Raw genomic sequence first — 18,149 nt, forward strand, 5'->3', positions numbered from 1 at the left:
TCCTGAGGATTCTGGGAACTACTCTGTTCTTCCCTGGAGGCAGGACACACAAACTCTCTGCTACGCATTCCTGTTGACAAACCACATGGAGTTATGCTGATGGAGCCAGAGCCCTGGAAACTGAAGGAGCCACATGGAGACCCCTGCCAGCACTGAGATGCTTCCACCACCATTGGATCCCCAAGAATTGCCACCCACTGGCCTGTGATCTTCCTGCATTCAGCACCATTGCATGCGTTTCGAGTCTGAAGAGGAATTTATAGACTGGTATTGGACATATGGGCTAATATCAGGCTTATGGACATGATTTGGACTAGGCTGGGATGTTTTCTCAATTTACAATTGCTCTTTTATGTAAACCCCTTTCTTATACACATATGAGTGTCTCTGGATTTGTTTCTCTAGTTTACCCAGACTAACACACCTACCTAGGGAAAATTCCGTTGTATGGAGTCTCTGAGTGGTGCAAACAGTTCACATGATCACCTGAGGATCAAAATGTCGGAGGTTCAAGTCAACCAAGAAGAGGCTCAGAAAAAAGGATTGACTTGGAGGCCGAGTTGGGAAATCCAGCTATTACAAACTCCTTGGAGCCTAGTTTTACACTGACACATATGGGGGTCCCATGAGTCAGAGTGGAGTAGGTTATTTATCAGTCATCTATGGTCACAATATAGCTGCACAACAAACCATCCCCCAAACTCATCTGTGAAATGGTTGGGTGATTCTGCTCATGCGGGCATGGCTTAGCTAAGAAGGAAGAGAGAAAGCAGTATGGTACAAATGCCTGTTCTAACCTCAGCTGTGTCGAATTTACTACTTATAATGCTACCCTAGTACGATGGGAACGCCAGCAACAGAGTGGGAAGGGCTTACAAAGTTACCTGGCACAGGGGTTGCCCAGTAACCTCGAGCACACATCAGTCCGTCTCTTCCTCTGGCTTCTGGCTTCGTGGCTGGTGTTAATTGCTGGTGAGTCCATACCATCTCATAGGGCTCTTTTGTACAACAGAAACACTGCTCAATCCAGTGCTGTCTTCAGAATTATTGTTGTGTCCACTGTGTGTTATAAATGGCTCCAACCTTGGGTGATCATTGTATCATAGCAGATCATATTTTGTTGTGAATAATAGGGGGTTATTGGTTGGTTTTCAGAAGTCGATCATCAGGCTTTTCTTCCTAGTCTGTCTTAGTCTGGAAGTTCTGTTGAAGCCATTCGTGACCCTGCATGTACTTGAGATACTGGTAAAAGCTTCCGGCAGATTAGCAGCACACAAACCACTGCGTGCTGACAGGTGAATGATGAAGTATAATCCTACAAAATGCTTATCTGTTGGGTAATGCAAATTAGTCAGTGCAACTGAAGGGAGAAGCCCAAGATGGCCAGGAGGAATTAATGAAAAATAAGGCTCTGGGAATTAAATGAATAGCAATTGAACCCTTTAAGCCACCACCGAGCCAATGGAAGCACTCCTGCACCATGGCTGTGAAATCTGGAAGACAGCTGCTTGGCCAGCTGACCAGAAGAGATGCATATGTGTACCTGTTCTAAATAAAGGTGACCTAACAGAATGTGTGACTCATTGAACACGATCATTAGTATCACGTGCAAGTAAAGTTTTGTGGACGATCATTCCAGAATGATTGCATCAGCACATTGACAGGGAGCTGCTAGTGGTACAGGCTAGATTCAGACGAGGCAAGGAAGAAGGGGAACCATTGGGTGGTCACAGCAGCTCTCTCATGGAAGTGATTACATTATAGCGGATCTCATCCTAGGTGCTCACTAGGTCTTACCTGCCAAACCACTAGGAATCCTGACCCAGCAGAATTGATGCAAAACCTTACCTGTCACACATGGCTTCCTGTTGAATGGAACGTTTATAAATTTCATGAGCATAAGTACCGATCTTAGTGGTAAGCATAAGAACCCGCAGTGAATGGATTGGGAATTATGGTAGAAAGTAGGGTAGAAACTAGGGTTTTAGACTATACTTGCTTGGGTATGTTTCAAACAAAATACCGTATATACTTGTGTATAGGCTGAGTTTTTTCAGTACATTTTTAGTGCAATTTTTGTGGTGAAATTTGGTGCCTCGGTTGATATTCAGGTCGGCTTGTACTCGAGTATATACGGTATGTTTAAACATATCTCTGAAATCAGTGAACAGCTGCAGATAACGTCTCTCAGTATTATCTGAGGGGGTTTCAAAAAGTTCATGGAAAATGGAATTGAAAAAGAGGGTAACTTTTCACAAAAATGTTGAAGCCCTCATCTACTTTTCTTAGTCTCCCTTACAGTAAAGACCAAAAAGAAAGTTCCAAACTGCAGCTTCTGGGGGAATCTGCTGGGCCAGTTAAACTCAAGGTAAACAAGTCAGCTCATAAGGTTATGGCTAATGTTTTCTTGAAAAATCAAAAGAAAATCTACCAGGAAAATCTTGGTAGACTTTCTTGAAAGATTTAGGATAATGTGTTAGTCTGGGTAGACTAGAGTAACTAATCCAGGGACACTCGTGTATAAGAAAGAACTTTATATACAAGAGCAATTGAATATTGAGAAAACATCCCAGCTCAGTCCAGATCAAGTCCACAAGTCTGATATTAGCCCATATGTCCAATACCAATCTATAAGGTCCTCTTCACACTCGAAACATATGCAATGGTGCTCAATGTAGAGGATCACAGGCCAGTGGGTGGAAGGTCTTGTGGATCCACTGGTGATGTAAGCATCTCATCCCTGTCGTGGGTCTCCACGCGGCTCCTCTGGCTCCAGGGCTCTAGGGTACCTCCATGTGTCTTGTCAATGGAAACATCTAGCAGGGAGTAAGCTAATGTCCTACCTCCAGTGAGCTATTTATCTCCTTAGTGGCTCCAAATGATGCCATCAAGCTGCGACCTGATTGACAGGCTAAACTTTACCCCTTCACTCTTAAGTCTCAAACTGACAACAGTTTATGATAACTGTCACAGATGATCATGGAGACCTATGTAAAGACATTTTCTTTAAAAAAATAGAAAAGACAGTGGTGAGAAAACGACCAGAAAAACTTCCCCCACCCATTTTTTCCCTATCATCACAATGTACCTGCTCATTTTTCAAAAATAGCAAGGACTGTCCTATGAGAATTTTGTTTGGAAACCTTACCCCATCCACACTATGGCCCCCAATCTTGACCCTTCGGATTTCTTTCTTTCTTTCTTTTTTTTTTTTGCTCCTAAGGTGCTAAGGACATTGAAAGGAAACACAATTTGACTCCCTTAAAGATGCGAAAAATATTGTTTCGAAATGTAAATGAAAGCTGCACAAAGTTCTTGGAAGAAGGGTTAAAGGGATGGAAACACTGCCCTCCCAAGAGTGTAGACCTAGGTCTAGCCGATGCCAAGAAACACCATACCTTCATATTTCAAGGCTTTTGTTTACTAAGATTTTCTCTGATTTTGTAGATATACTTTTTAATAAGCCTCCACTTATAGTACCTATTTTAGTTATCTAGTGCTGCTGTAATAGAAATATCTACCATACACGTTATGAAACAAAAACTTGTTTTCTCACAGTTTAGGAAGTAAAAGTGTAAATACAAGGTGCAGACTCTAGGGTATAAGCTCCCAAACTCATCTGGTTTGTGACCCCCTTTTTTTCAGGGAAAAAATAGTCAGTGCTCCCTAGCAATTAAAAACTTTTGTACTGTAGCCCACACTGCAGGATAAAGTGTTAGAGATCGGTTTTTGCCGCCTCCCGGGTCATTCCAATGCCCCCAGGGGGCGGTATCACCCACTTTGGGAAACACTGCTCTGAGGAAGAGAACTTTGTTGCCTGGGGGAAATCCGTGTCTCTCTTCAGCTTCTGTTTCTTGGTCTCTTGCCTACTTCACATGGCCTATCATCTACCTTTTCCATCTCTGATGGTTTCATCTGCTCTTTTATAGGTCCTAAGAGATTGGCTCAAGTCACAGTTCACACGAATACACGTCCTTAACCTGAAAAGGAAAACCAATTCCAAAATGGGATTACCACCCTTGTCAAACCCATTGCCACTGAGTCTCTTCTGACTCACAGCGACCCATGACAGGGTTTATGAGACCGGAAAGGATCAGACAACCTCATCTTTCTCTCTGACGGGGCTGGTGGCTTTGAACTGCTGTCCTGCAGTTAGACATCCAAGGCTCAGCCCAAGTAGATATTTCTGGGAGACCCCATTCCCTCCACAGAAGCACTCACTCATCTGGTTCCCACATCTTGTCCTTCATTTCTTTTAAATAATCTGTTTTTGTTTCCCCCCCGACTCACTCCCCCATCTTTCCAGTTGCCCTGAGTCTAACCTCTGCCATCGTTACTCTGCTTGCACATTATCCTGCGGGCCACGTTCAAAGATCATCTGCAGAAAAAAGCCAAATTCCATTTCTCCTACAGATACAAACCGAACACATGCTAAGATTTTTATTCAACTCATTATTCAGCGAATGAAAGAAAGCCAGGCAGATGTTATAACCAGTTCAAAAGATGATCCAAAAAAGAGACTCATTTATAGATCTGGGGTGTTGAAATGATTGTCCCCATGGAAGCTAGCAGTTGTTCCCTGGGGTGGAAAGGGGTGGAATGCCACTCAAACTCCTTCTGAAGGGGGCAGAATTTGCATGTCAATGCACAAGAATGATTTTGTATTGCTATCATTTACCCACAATTTAGCGAGTTATAAAATAGCTCCTATAAAACTGGAACCAGCTATCAGGGGAAGGGTGTGCTTTCTAGCATCTAGAGAAGACATAGTTTTCCACCGAGGCACAGTTTTCCACCCCTACCCCCCACTTAAAGTTGACAGACTAGAGTTCATTGACTCTGATCTCTGGCACCAGATATGCTGAGTCTGCTTTCACTCCTGGTGACCTGTGCCTCTGGGTGGCTTCCAAGTGCCAGCCTTTTGGCAAACAGTCCAGCACTTAACTGTTCGCTCACCCCTGAGCCTCCTGACACCAGCTGGAACTTCAAACCCCATGGTCATCCAGGTGATTCGAACCTATGGTGACGCTGTAGGGCAGAGCAGAACTGTCCCACAGGATTTCCGAGGGAATACTCTTTATGGAAACAGAGTTCCACATCTTTGTCCTGTGGCATCGCTGGTCAGTCCTTTTGATTCACAGCCAAATGTAGTAACCACGGTGCCACCAAGCAGGGCTTTCATAATTTTACTCAGCTCTGCGCCCCCCCCCCCCCCGAAGTTCTCAGCTTCCGATCAAGTCTGCCTATTCTGAACTCCAATCACATATCAAGTCCCTCCATAATCCCGCAGCCATCCCGACTGCTCCGAGTCATCTCTCGCTAAAACACAAACCTTCGCTTAGGCAAATTTTCACCTGGGAATTTCCTTAGCAAACCTATTGAATCTCTCCTTTTTAGCAGAGCTCATTTCACTTGCCCCTTCTGACCAGTTGGATGTGGGCTTTGGACCCAACGATTCACCAAATCTCCTGTTGGCAGACTCCTTCGTGTTGGCCGATGCCATGTTTTCCCAACCTTATTGTAAATACTTTCCCCTCCTCCTCATCCTCTTTTTCTTCTTTAGGGCTATATCCCACCCTGCCTAACACCGTAATGAACATATAAAAGCACCAATTACATACTTATTGATCTCTAATCATCCACTCTATAATTACATCCATTTCTGTCTGAAATAAAATTGAATGAACATGGCGGAAATGAAGAAATCCTTCATTTCTTACAATGGTTCTAAGGTAAAGGGACTTTTCCCTAGGTGTAATTCTGAATCCCTCACCCTGAAAAGGTTGTCACGGGTTTGCCTTGGCAGATTTCTTAGCTTGTTGCTACTGGCTTAACCTTAGAAAGAATGTGTTTCTTGAGAGTAGGCAGTGATGTCATATTTCAGTATTAAACCTCCCTTAGGTGAGCCTGACTCCTTGCTACCCTATAAGACAGAGCCGAAGTACTCATAGCGTGTCTAGAGGGTAATCTTTTTACATTTTTAAGCTTTTACTGTGATGAAACAGGAGAACCATTCCTACTAAGAGGACAGTCCAGGGTGCTGTGGGACTTTCTACCAGAGTCCATGGCCTTGTCGGTCATAAACAAAGGAACAAGGTTGTACCGCCTGTCTGTTCATCAAGGGCCCAGCCTCGTCCCCCTTCCAGGGGGAGGAACTGCAGGGTACCCTACAAATGAGGAAGTGGAGCCTCAAGTGGATGTCCTGGGGTCCCAAGCTCTCTCCCCCTTCTCCTCACTCTCTTCCTCTCGCTCCAGATACTGTATACAGTTGGTGTGCACAAAGAGATCCAAATCATCTCCTGATGACTGGGACTTGGTGGGGAGTTCTGGCGGAGACTGTCTATTCCTGATACTGTATTTCTCTGCCACTTCAGAGAAGGCCTCTGGCCAGGGCCCCTCCTTCTAAGGAGCAGGGAGGGCACGTGGTCCTTGCAGAGCACAAAGGGGTCAACAATGAGGAAGTCCCCTCTCTTGATCCAAATGCTCTTTCAGTACTTGGAGGGCATGCTCACCAGGAAGCGCTGTCCCTGGGCTCTCTCCACCTCACACAAGTTGTTCCCTGGGGTCTTAAGTCCCGTCATCATCTGCTGCCGGTGTTCCCCCAGCACCTCCTTCCCTACAAGCTTCTTCTCGGTGACCCGAGGCATGCTGGTGTCGTTTTGGGGCCAGAGAGACTGGTAGCTCCCCTTCTGAGTTCCTCTGAAGGCAGGTGCCTAGCCACGGAGACTAGCTGCACTACCCCGTTCTCCAAGTCGGACCCTGACTGGCCTGTCCAGGAGTACTCACTTCAAAGAAGATCCAACGAATTTTCAGAGAAGGGCCTTGCAGGCAATCATGGGCCGGGGGGAGAGGGAGAGGTGCTGGCTTGAATCCAGGTTTCCGATGTCGGAGGGTAATCTTGAGGGGAGTAGATCACTAGGTATTTTTGTCCATGGAGCTGCTGGTGAGTTCAAACCATTGACCGTTGGGGTTACCCATTTCATACTTAACCATTACACTCTCAGGGCATTTTATATATGAAAGATACCATATTAGGTACATAGGACTTTTGAAAGTTTGTGGGAAATTTACACTCTCTTTCATTTCTGTTTTTCCCTGAACTTTTTTGAAGCCCCTTCATGTATATTGGAGTGTATGTATGTGTGTGTGTGTGTGTGTGTGTGTGTGTGTACGAGAGACAAATGGTTAAGTGGTCAACTACTAGACTAAAGGTTAGCTGTTCAAACCCTCCTGGAGGTACTTCAGAAGACGGGCTTCTCCAAAGTCACAGTGATGAAAACCCGATAGGGCAATTCTGCTCTGCACACACGGGTCTAAGTTACCAGACACTGAATGGACTCAACAGCAAGTAAAAGCAATGGCATCACACACAGACCTACCTAGAAAGAGAGAGTGGTTATTTTATTTTAAGGACTCTGTTCAGCAATTATGGATAGGTACCAGCAAATCCGAAGTCCACAGGGCAGGCAACGCAGGAAATCTTAATCCAGGGGTACAATTTGACTTCAAAACTGTATACTAGAATCTCTGATACCATTTCTAGTTCCAGTCTTGACTTCCTTCTTCTTGAGAAACCTTTGTCTTTTGCTCTTGAGGCAGTCAGCTGAGGAGATGAGGCCCACAGTGTTCCTGAGTACACTCTCCTCTGCTTCCAGTTCATTGTTGTAGATTTTAACCACAGCTCCAAAATGGCTTCATGGCAGCATCTGGACTAGTGAGTTAGTTTATTGTGCCAACCTGGCTGACAAGCACATATGGGGCTAATTGAAGGGCGGAGGGATAAATGGCTCGGTGAACCTTACCTTTCTAGTTCTCGGGTCTCTTGCTTTGTGGTGGTCAGACCAGGGTGCAGCTGCCTTTAGCAGTTCCCTGCTTCAGCTGGCAAGGCTCACTTCCTGCAAGACATCCTCAAAGAGAAGCCGCATGGACCTACCCTGATGCAGCCCTGGGTGCTGGAGCAGCCATGTGGAGACCCCTGCCAGCGCTGAGATGCTTACATATTCACTGATTTGGCTTTCCTCCTGAAGTTGGTGTCATTGCGTCTGTGTTGTGAAATGGAGGCGGACTTTGTGGATTAGTGTCGGACATATGGGTTAATGTTGGACTTGTAGGCCTGGGCAACACTGCGTTGGGATGTTTTCTTGATGCACACTTAACCTTTATATAAAACTTGTATCTATGAGTTTCTGTGGATTTGTTTCTCTAAAGTACCCAGACTAACACAACTAGTGTTTGACCAAGCATATTCTGAGTTCAGACCTAAAATTAACCACCCGTGGGCCCCCTGGTGGTATATTTGCTACCCAGTAAACTGCTAACCACAAGATCAGAAGTTTCCACTGGAGAAAGACGGAGTTACAGTCTCAGAAACTCACAGGAGTCATTCTATCCTGCCTACAGGGTCCCCATGAGTCAGCATCAACTCGATGACAATGAGTGAGGGAGTGATATTCAGAATGTTTTCCACAATAAATAGATAGAGATACTCAGGTGTGGAACTTACTCATGTGGAAAATATCCAGTGATGCAAAAGAGAAGCTAATGGTCTGTTATATGTATTTATATGCATTTACATCTCAAATATTTTGACTGGTTGAACCATGTCTTCTACCTGGAAGGGGTGACATTATCTTGATGTGTTCTAGTATATTTTTGTGCTCTGAGTAGTACACCCAGGTGACTGAGATGTTGCTCAGAGGCATTCACTTATCGAAACACAGCCTTCACAGAAGCCGTATTTGACACACAGGAAAGAGTAAAAGCCATTCAAGACAGCAGCGTGTGTTCATCTTGGCACTCACCCCTGAGAGCACCCCTGCATACAGAGAGGACACGCAAATGGTGCCAAGTGGACTTCCGTCGATTTCTTATTGGAGTCCACTCTCAATAACATGTGGAGTAGCCCCTAGAATCATTAGTGTGTGTGTGGTTCCCCCCTCCCCTACCCACCCACCAGAAAGCCAATTATATATCAGGTAGCCTCCAGGTAAATTCTGGGCCAGTGTCTTTCTTCCTGGTGAAATGAGAATGTCCCACAGGTGTGGTAGACAATGGATCACAAGATGAATTTATTGCATGCACGAGGGCTTCTGGGAGAGAAAATGGCCTTGCACATAAATCTGTCTTAAAAGCAGCAAGTGCTTTATCGATCTTCATCTGTTGAGAAAGAGGCTCTCTAAGATAAATTCCTTCTCAAACAGCCATTAACGAGGAAGGGCCTCCGTCACAGGTAGAAATGGTCCATCAGCTTTAGGGGAATAAAAATCTGTAAGACAGGCACTGGCTTGGCAATCCTACTGATAAGCATATTGCTTAAAACAGAACTCTCTTAATAACGGTATTTCCATTGAAGAGCTTTTCCCTATATCAAGCAGTATGGAGATGTCTAACACTTCTCTGATACACCCGCGTGCATACAAACACACACATGTACACCTATTTCTGTGATATTTTTCAGTCAATGTCCAGTCTAGATATGCTTCTTGGTGGATGTATCCTTTGTTTTAACCTAAAGGTTTACATATATAACCCTAAAGGTTTACAATTATAACCTCCTCCCTCCCAATCAAACCCTCCCCCCAATAAACACACAAACATGTTGTCATCAAGTAGACTTTGACCATGGTGAGCCCTTGTGTGTAGAGTGGAACCTGCGCTTCGTAGGGCTTCCAGGGCACTATGGGATTACTAGATGATCAAGCTCATAAGATGGTCCCTGACTTAATGACTCCAAACCAATCTCACAGCTATAGAGTTCATTCAGACTCATAGCAATCCCTTGGAACAGGGTAGAGCAGTAAATCTTTGTGGGAGTAGAAAGCTTCATCTTTCTTTTATGGAGTAGATTGTGGTTTCAAACTCCCAACCCTCTGGTTAGCAGCCCAATGTGTAGCCACTTTGCCACCAGGGGTCCTTGACTAGAGGGCCTTTTTTCCCCTATATCTGTTAACATACCTGTGTTTTGTAACTGTTTTGAGGTGGGACTGTGGTATTTACATGGTCTGGTGTCAATTTGGGACTGGGGAGGATTAAGAGTGAAGGGGTGGAGTCTAGTTTGTCAATTGGGTCATAGCCAATGAGGCCTCTGTGTGGGCACGGACATCTCCTGAGGAGTCTGGGAACTCTGGTATTTCTTCCTTAGAGGTGGGAGACTCTCTCTCTCTCTTTCTCGGCTCACTTCCTAAGACATGCTCTACTGACAAGACAGTATGCCCTGGGAACTAGAGAAGCCACATAGAGACCCCTGCCAGTGCTAAAATGCTTACAATGGCACTGAATCCACAAGACTTCCCACCCACTGGCCTGTGATCTTCCTGCATTCTGCATCATTGCATGTGTTTCATGAATCTGAAGAAAATTTTATACATTGGTATGGGACATATGCGCTAATACTGGATTTGTGGACTTGATCTGGACTGGGCTAGGAGGTTTTCCTCAATATTCAATTGCTCTTGTATGTAAACCTCTTTCTTTTATACATATGAGTGTCTGTGAATTTGTTTCTCTAGTCTACCCAGATTAACACGGGGACATGGAATGATAAGATGACTACTGGCCAACAAGTGTATTCTGCAAGGGTCATGTACATGTATACTGTAGGCACACACAGGTATACACACTCAGAGCTTACAGAGAGTGGCTGCGGCTTCCAGGTGCTTTCCTATACCTACCTTGGACCATTCTAGGAGCTGAGAATATTTATTGTGTAAATTTGGGGGAGGACTCTTTAAAGAGGAAATGTTGCTGGGGGCTGGCGACTCAGCATCGCCTAAATCTGCTCTGGTGTGTGAGGTCAGCCTCAGCTCGGAGGAATGACCTTGGTATTGCAACAACCCTGAGCCCTTGAATGCCAGGGTGGAATAGATACCCTGCCGGTTAGACTGTACATGTCAGTAGTCAGAGCAATCTCCATTAGCCCTTGTCCTCCCTGTGCACTGCGAGACGTGAGGGAAATGCGAGATGAATGCCTGCCCGCTCTAGTGGGAGATGGACTCCACAGGCAGGTGCACTGTGCCTTGTGTGCGGCTGGCTACCTTTTCTTTAATCTCTTGTCTTGCTTCAGAGAGCACCTTCCTGTTGAGATTCATTAAAATAAAGATAACCTAAAACCGGTGGCTTTTTTATGCTTTGCTTCATATTTTTCCTTTCCCCCCAATCAAAATGTAGAGGATAAATTATGCTGTGTATGCAGGTAGTTAGGTGTATTTATGTGTACATTTTTCTTCAACTATTTGTGCATATGTCATGTGCATTTTCCTTCAAGTTCTTTATTTAATTCCATTTCTTATTACAGTATGAAGTACTTGTGGGAACAGGCAGCCTTTTAGGTTTGGTGCTCTAGAGGCAAAACCATCGATGTATACATATATAAGAGACAGAGAGAGATGTTTATCTCAAGGAAATGGCACCCCTAGTTATGGAGGCAGGGAAGTTCCAAGCCTTTGAGTCATTTATCAGTCTGCAGGCTTCTCTGAACTCTTGTAGTTATAGAGTCTGATGAATTCAAGGTCAGCAGGTCAGACTGTAGGCTCCTGGAGACAGAGGCAAATGGATCCAAGCCCGGTAGGCAAGATGGCAGACTACTGGCAACTCCGAAGCTACTGACAACCCAGCAAAAAAAGCAAGCAAGCTTCTTCACACCTTTCGCTTATGTTGGAAGCAGGTCACACTTCCAAGTAGACTTTCATTCAATTGATTAATTGCTCATAGCAAATCTTGTCATGGAGGTGATTATTTATATTAGACTTCATCATGGAGGATGACTACTTATTAACTGCTAACACACTGAGAATCCTTGCCTAGCACGTGGACACAACATCTTCACTATCACAGGAAATTTGATTTAACTCAATATATCTGTCTATTGGGGCATGGTCAATGTGCAGACGCTTTCAAAGTTTTTGCATGTGGTTTTGGAGGACTTCTGATTCTTTATTCTCCTCTGTTTGAAGTGCTAATACAGGGGCAGTTTCTTATGCTCCCTGAATGCTAAGAAATTAGCCTCAGCTGTGAAACTTGGGGAAGACATTAGGCCATGCCCCCTGTGTCATTTTATTCTATGTAAGTTTCTTTGTTAGATGACCTAGTGGTAGCCAATCACGGAAGAACCCAGTTATCATAGGAATGTGTTTGGCAGCTCATATTTGAGCTGGGTATGTGTCTGATAGTCTGAAAATACCCTGCCGATCAGCTCACAGGCCAGGATTGCTTCTATCACCAGTATTATTTATCATTGTCCAGAACATTATCATTTTTCAGGAATAGCTCAGAGGACCAATTTGGCAACCATAATAAAGTATATATATTAGAAAGAAAATAAACAATCGTCTGTAGAAACAAGAAAAGAGACAAAGGGATTGAATAAGTCATTGACCACGGGAGAAATACAGATTGCCAGTAAACATACTAAACAACTCCATACTGGAAATCAAAGAAAAAAATAACTAGGTAATTTTTTTTAATGATCAACTTGGCAAAGATAATTACAAGCATAGTTGCCCAGGTTGGCAAAATTAAAACTGGCAAATTATCCCTGAAAGGCAATTCAAGCATATGGATCAAATAATCTTTAAAACATTCAACCTATCACTGTCACTGTCACATTTCTATTGCTAGCAATTCACTGCAGGCAGTGGTTTTTTTGGTTTTTTTTTGCATCTGATGAAAGTGATGAATTCTCTCTTAAAAATGCAAATTTATGAGCAAATTTGCATTGTGTGTGTGTGTGTGTGTGTGGTGTGTGTGAGTGAGTGAGTGTGTGTGTTTTGGAGGGGTCATGTCATGGTTGTCAATAGCCAGCAAAAATAACAATCCCCTCTATTGTCATATTAATATTTCAGATGAAAATACTATTACTTCTTAAAACGATAACATGTGGTTAAAGATACCCAAGAAATTACATACTTAGTGTTATTTCCTATATAAAATTGTAGCTGTGAACCAGAACTTCAGATTCTACATTTATACAACCGTTTTAAAATCAGCCATCCATAATGATTTGATGCAAGTGATTAGCTACATTGGCCATCAGCTCTTTGTGCTTTGTCTTCTGGTTCACCAAAGCTGCAGCCTCAGTACACGTGGTGGCATTTCTGACCATGGTGACACGTGGCAGTGGTTGGCAACTAAGTGAAAGGTTGGCAGGTGTAACCTACCCTGCAGCTCCAGGAGAGAAAGCCTTGGGAGTTTGTTTCTGGAAAGATCCCAGCTAAGGAAGCCCTATGGAGGAGACTTTTCCGCTGTCAGCCGATTGCCATGAGTCAAAGCGACCGGATGGCCCCTAACACACAACCATGGCTATGTGGGGCTTAAAAGCTGTTGGGGTCAGTCTTGTTTGTTTGGTGTGTTTTTTTTTTTGGGGGGGGGGTCACCTTTCTATCTATCCAGAGCTTTTGAATGGCAAGCGTTTTTTATTTGTTTTGCATTCTACCCCCTCTCCCTACCAACAAGAATATATGCTAACCCAGGGAGGACCTAACTCCCTTTCAACGTAGAGAGATCGGTCTCCTTCAGATGGTTTTACTCAACCAGGTCAATTTAAGTCGTGTGCTACTCTTACAGGAGGTAGCAGTTGTGGTGAGGGTTGGCAGGGCGATGGGGGTGGGAGCATGGCATGGCGACAGCTCATCGTTAAAGAGGACTACACAGTTTGACAGTCTTGAATCAAGAGGAGCTCTCAGATTAGGGAAATATCCATGTGTTGGATCCAGTAGGAAGGTTTATTGAATGAAGGGACAATCGGTAGATCCTGCCCCGTACAGTTGCAATGAGTGGGTCCACCCCCAGCAGCAGCTGGCCTGGAGTCAACTACTGATGAGCTCAGCATGTAAGAGATACCTTGCCATTGAAAACTTGTCCTATAGCGTGAGGCCCATTTAAGTAGCTATATTGCATAAGGAGATATTTCGGTTTCATTACATCCCCCATCTTATTATGCAGAATCTAGTACTTATTATTCTTTCTGTTCCTTTAACACAAGTGCTTGAGATCTGCCCCCAAAGCTGTGGTTGGTGTTGCAAACCAGTGAGTCGGTCAGTGTGCAATAGAACTACGCTTGTTCCTTCCTCGGGGCTGTTGCTACGTTTGAGACCGTGCTTGGAGCCACTTTGTTGATTTATTTTGGTGAGGGTCTACCTTTTAAAGACTCCCCCCTTGTCCAAGCATGTTGTCCTTCTCCAGGAACGGGTGCCTGCTGACAACATGTGTGAAATAGGGGAGGCAAAGTCTCACACCTGCTCTTCCAAGGAGCAGTCTTCTCATCAGATGGATCCATTCTGGCGGCCCATGGTATAGTCCGTATTATTTGCCAACGCTGACTCAAAGGCGTCAGATCTTTGTTCTTTAAATGTTAAGTCATGTGTTAGCCTGGGTGGACTCCAGAAACGAATCTGGTGAGACTCATATGTGTAGGAAAGAGCTTTCTATCAAGGAGTAATTATCAACCAGGAAAGCATGCCAGTTCAATTCAAATCCCTAAGTCCCAAACTAGCCCACAAGTCCCTCTTCAGATGGACACAGCCACATGCAGCGATGCAGAGTGTAGGAAGATCACAAGCTGCGGGGGCTGGAGTGGGGCACAGTCGTGTGGATCCGTGGTTGGTGGAGACATGGCAGGGGTCTGGCAGCTCTCAGGGTCATGGGAAGAAAGAGGGAGAGGGAGGCTCCCAGAGGCCTCCTAATGAGAAGACCATAGCACAAGGCCTCATCACCAGGCTGCGATCTGATTGCCAGCTTGGATACCCCTACACTTTTATACATCTTCCCGTGGACATAAAAGTCCCTAACTACAGGCAACATTGATTTATTCATCCAGCTATTTATTCCTTGATTTAGCATGAGGCCCCAGTATTGAAATGACATATTGGGTTGAATATCCTACCTGACCCCCCACACCTGCCAGCTGATGAACCAGGAAATGAAGCAGGTGGCATAAATATCCAAGCCTGGTGGTGTTGGAATCAAGTTGATACAAGGCAGAGGACATGGCTCGTTGCTCACAGCTCCCAAGGTCAGCCGACCACACAGTGGCCACTGACCCCAACTTCCAGGAAGCCCGATGCAGGAAGCAGGCCAGCAGGAAGAGAACCAGAAGAGTCTTTTCTCCACAGCATCTCTTTGTAGATATTAAAACAGGCCACATCCTGATTAAGAGATTGGGTTCCACTCATATCTTCTTACAGGTGCACAGAGGTTGACCCCAAACCTATCCCCAAATGAAGACTAACATATTTAGTTTAATTTTTCAGGTCATAAAAATGAACAGGATCTTTATTTAAAATGATATTTTGCTTAATTTTTTCCTTGTTTCCCAATCAGAACATTGCTTAGTCCCATGTTGGCTTTCAGGACAGGGACATGTTTTATCTTATTGTGAGGGCTAATAGACCATCAGTTCCCGGTGAGCAGGGATGGGGGAGCAGAAGGTGTTCACGCCAATGTTACTTCTTTGCTTGCCTGCCTCTCTTATCTGAGTGCTTCCCATTTGGAACTGATGTTGGGTGAAAAGTTTTCCATTTGGCATGTTAGCTGAGGAGAAAGTGCAGGGTAGGGGTAGGGCTGGGTGTGTGTGTCTTCTTTCCATTCAGAGCTTTGGCTTAGGTTTTTAATTTTCTTTACTAGAAGAGTGAGCTCCAGATTGCTGAATCAACTCAAGAGAAATTGGACCACTTTGAGCACAAAACATAGCCACATGGGGTCCAGGTGCCCAGAGGGGACTCAGAGTCAGGAAGACGGCTCTTCTTCTAGGTTGGCTCTAACTCTGAAGGGTTCTGGAAGCCCCAGGTTGAAATGTGGCTCTCTCTCAGTGTGAATATTGATTCTCCTCTTGCAGGCCTGCTTGCTGTGTTGAATGCTGCTTTTAAGTACCCTCAAGTTAATTCCAACACATAGCAACCCCAGCGTCTAACAAAACAAAGAGTGCCTGGTTTTGTACCATCTTCGCAATCATCACGAGGTAGCCAATGTCTCAACTCTCCTTTCTTTGAGGGCTTCCTGATACTTAGCAGCTGGCCCGTAGAGCTGCTCCCAAAGGCATGAGCAGCAGTGTGGATGAACCAGGTGTGTCAGGTCAGGGAGGAAGGCCCGCCTGCTGTCACCTGGGGATGGCAGTTGCAGCCTGGTTTGGGCGGAGCAGAGGAGCATCTTCTTGGAAATGATCCCAAACAACTGTCTGCACTTTTATTGGGAGCTGCTTTGCAGCAATTAAGATGATTGGAGAACTTGCTGCAGTAATTTGCATAAAGTTAAGCTGAGGACGGTATGCTTTTTATAACCACAGAGTGAGGCTGCTATTGAGATTCACATTTCATGTGAGGGGGAGAATAAGTAAACATTGCAGTTTGAATCTGAAGAGTTTAATTAGTTGGGTTTCCTACGCCTTTGAAAGTAAAGTGGTGTCATTCGATTATGCAGTTACATTTAGTTTATACCAAAGTCTAACAGAGGGATCACATGCTTGGGGTGGCAAATCCGCTGTAGATGTTACAAAATTGTACAAAAATCTCTCTTGGTCTCTAGGCTTCTAGTTAGAAGAATAAAATCCTTGCCTATCCTTTGCATTTGAATATTGACTCAGAGTAGGGCCTAAACCCTGCCATTGAGTTGATTCGAATGCGTAGTCACCCTATAAGACAGAAGGGAGCTGCTCGTTGGGGTTTCTAAGAATATAAATCTTTCTGGGTGCGGGCACCTCATCTTTCTCCCAATGACCAGTCTTTGGGTTTGAACTACAGCCATCATGTCACTAGGGCTGGTTTAATCGGGGATAGCTTTGTCTGTCTGTTTGGCCTTTATTTATTTTTTTAATCTTATTAGGACTTAAAATTACATTTTGGTTTCTTTTTTATGTTTTCGAAAGAAAATTAAGTTACATGGAGAAAGAAAATGAAGATTTGCTCTCTACAAGATGTTGCCCACTCTACTTTTCCCATTGTCTCAGTGCCTCTCTCTTCCTGTCTCCCACCTCCACACACACATACACACGCACACTTCTAATTCGGGAATAGTAAAGTTTTTTTCTGCAGTCGCAAAAACAATACAAAACAAACAAACAGTTTTTTCCAGTTTGGGTTGTGTGGATGTCTATCGATGTCAGATTGCGATTCGACGGTTAGGAAAGCTCCTGTGTTTTTAAACCGAATCTGCTTGTTGGACCTGAAGAAACATTGCTTTCGGCACAGGCCCTGGTTGGGTTGGTAGAGTCTTTGATGAAAATACGTGAGGTGCCTCTCAAATAATTTTTATTTTTTAGCCCTTCCATTGAGTTACCAACAGCAAGGAGCAGGCAGACTGAAGTTGGAGCTGGGCAAGATCAAGTTTGATTTAGGTTTTGAGTGGCTGAGGCTGCAGCAGAGCCCTGTCTGTCACAGAATGAGCCTCATCTGCCACCATTGATTCTGTGATTGCAAATTCACAGCGTTTCAAGTGACAGTGCAGGGACTTCCTTCTGGATTGTGCCTGTCACAGAACATTAACGGTGGTGGCCGAGAAGAGCCAAACCAAGAAGGTTCGCTGGGCACCGCCTATTAAGACAATCACTATTAAATTGAATCGCCTGCCAAGGTCCTGAAACCTGGAAATGAACTGTGTTAAGAACAAGTTTTTCATATCAGCTTATGCCAGCCTCAAACTCTGGTCTCCCCCATTTTGTTTCATTGGGGTACAACTCATCCACGAGCTCTGTCATTCATTTGCTACTTTTGAACAGAGTCACTTGTGTGTGAGAGTCACTCCCGACGTCAAAGAAGACATCACTGGCACCAGTAGTAATAGAAGCCTGACAGTTGCCTCCAGAAAAAATGAACGAATCAATAAAATCTCCAAAGCTCACTCCCAATCACTGCTACCCTGTTATGTATTCTTACTCATTTTACCCAATTAGGGACACGTTTAATTACTATAAGGACCTTATATATCAGGTTGGCTCTCTTTCAGTATTCAATGGTATCTTTGTCAGTCGTTCATTTTATTGAGTGAGATTTCGATTGTTTATTAATTATTGTTATTCATTCACCATTGCAGATAGACCACCATTTGAAAGGAAAACAGATTCTTCCTGTGAATCTATCCTGAATTTTAAGAGGTTTGAAAATCATCAGGCTGAGTCTGATATTATGCCTTTCAAATGTTAGAGGTTAAGAGAAGTTAATTCA

At 44.3% G+C, this 18,149-nt stretch overlaps 1 protein-coding gene and 1 pseudogene across 1 annotated transcript in view; one reads left to right on the top strand and one right to left on the bottom strand.

The window, feature by feature from the left end:
- Positions 1-18,149, top strand: part of PID1 (phosphotyrosine interaction domain containing 1) — a 263,492-nt gene that overhangs the window by 224,957 nt on the left and 20,386 nt on the right. The gene's annotated exons all lie outside the window — the stretch shown is intronic.
- On the bottom strand, positions 6,190-6,647 carry LOC142424707 (putative RNA-binding protein EIF1AD pseudogene; annotated as a pseudogene).

The sequence above is a fragment of the Tenrec ecaudatus genome, chromosome 13, assembly GCF_050624435.1.
Source record: "Tenrec ecaudatus isolate mTenEca1 chromosome 13, mTenEca1.hap1, whole genome shotgun sequence".
In the NCBI taxonomy this organism is placed as follows: Eukaryota; Metazoa; Chordata; class Mammalia; order Afrosoricida; family Tenrecidae; genus Tenrec; species Tenrec ecaudatus.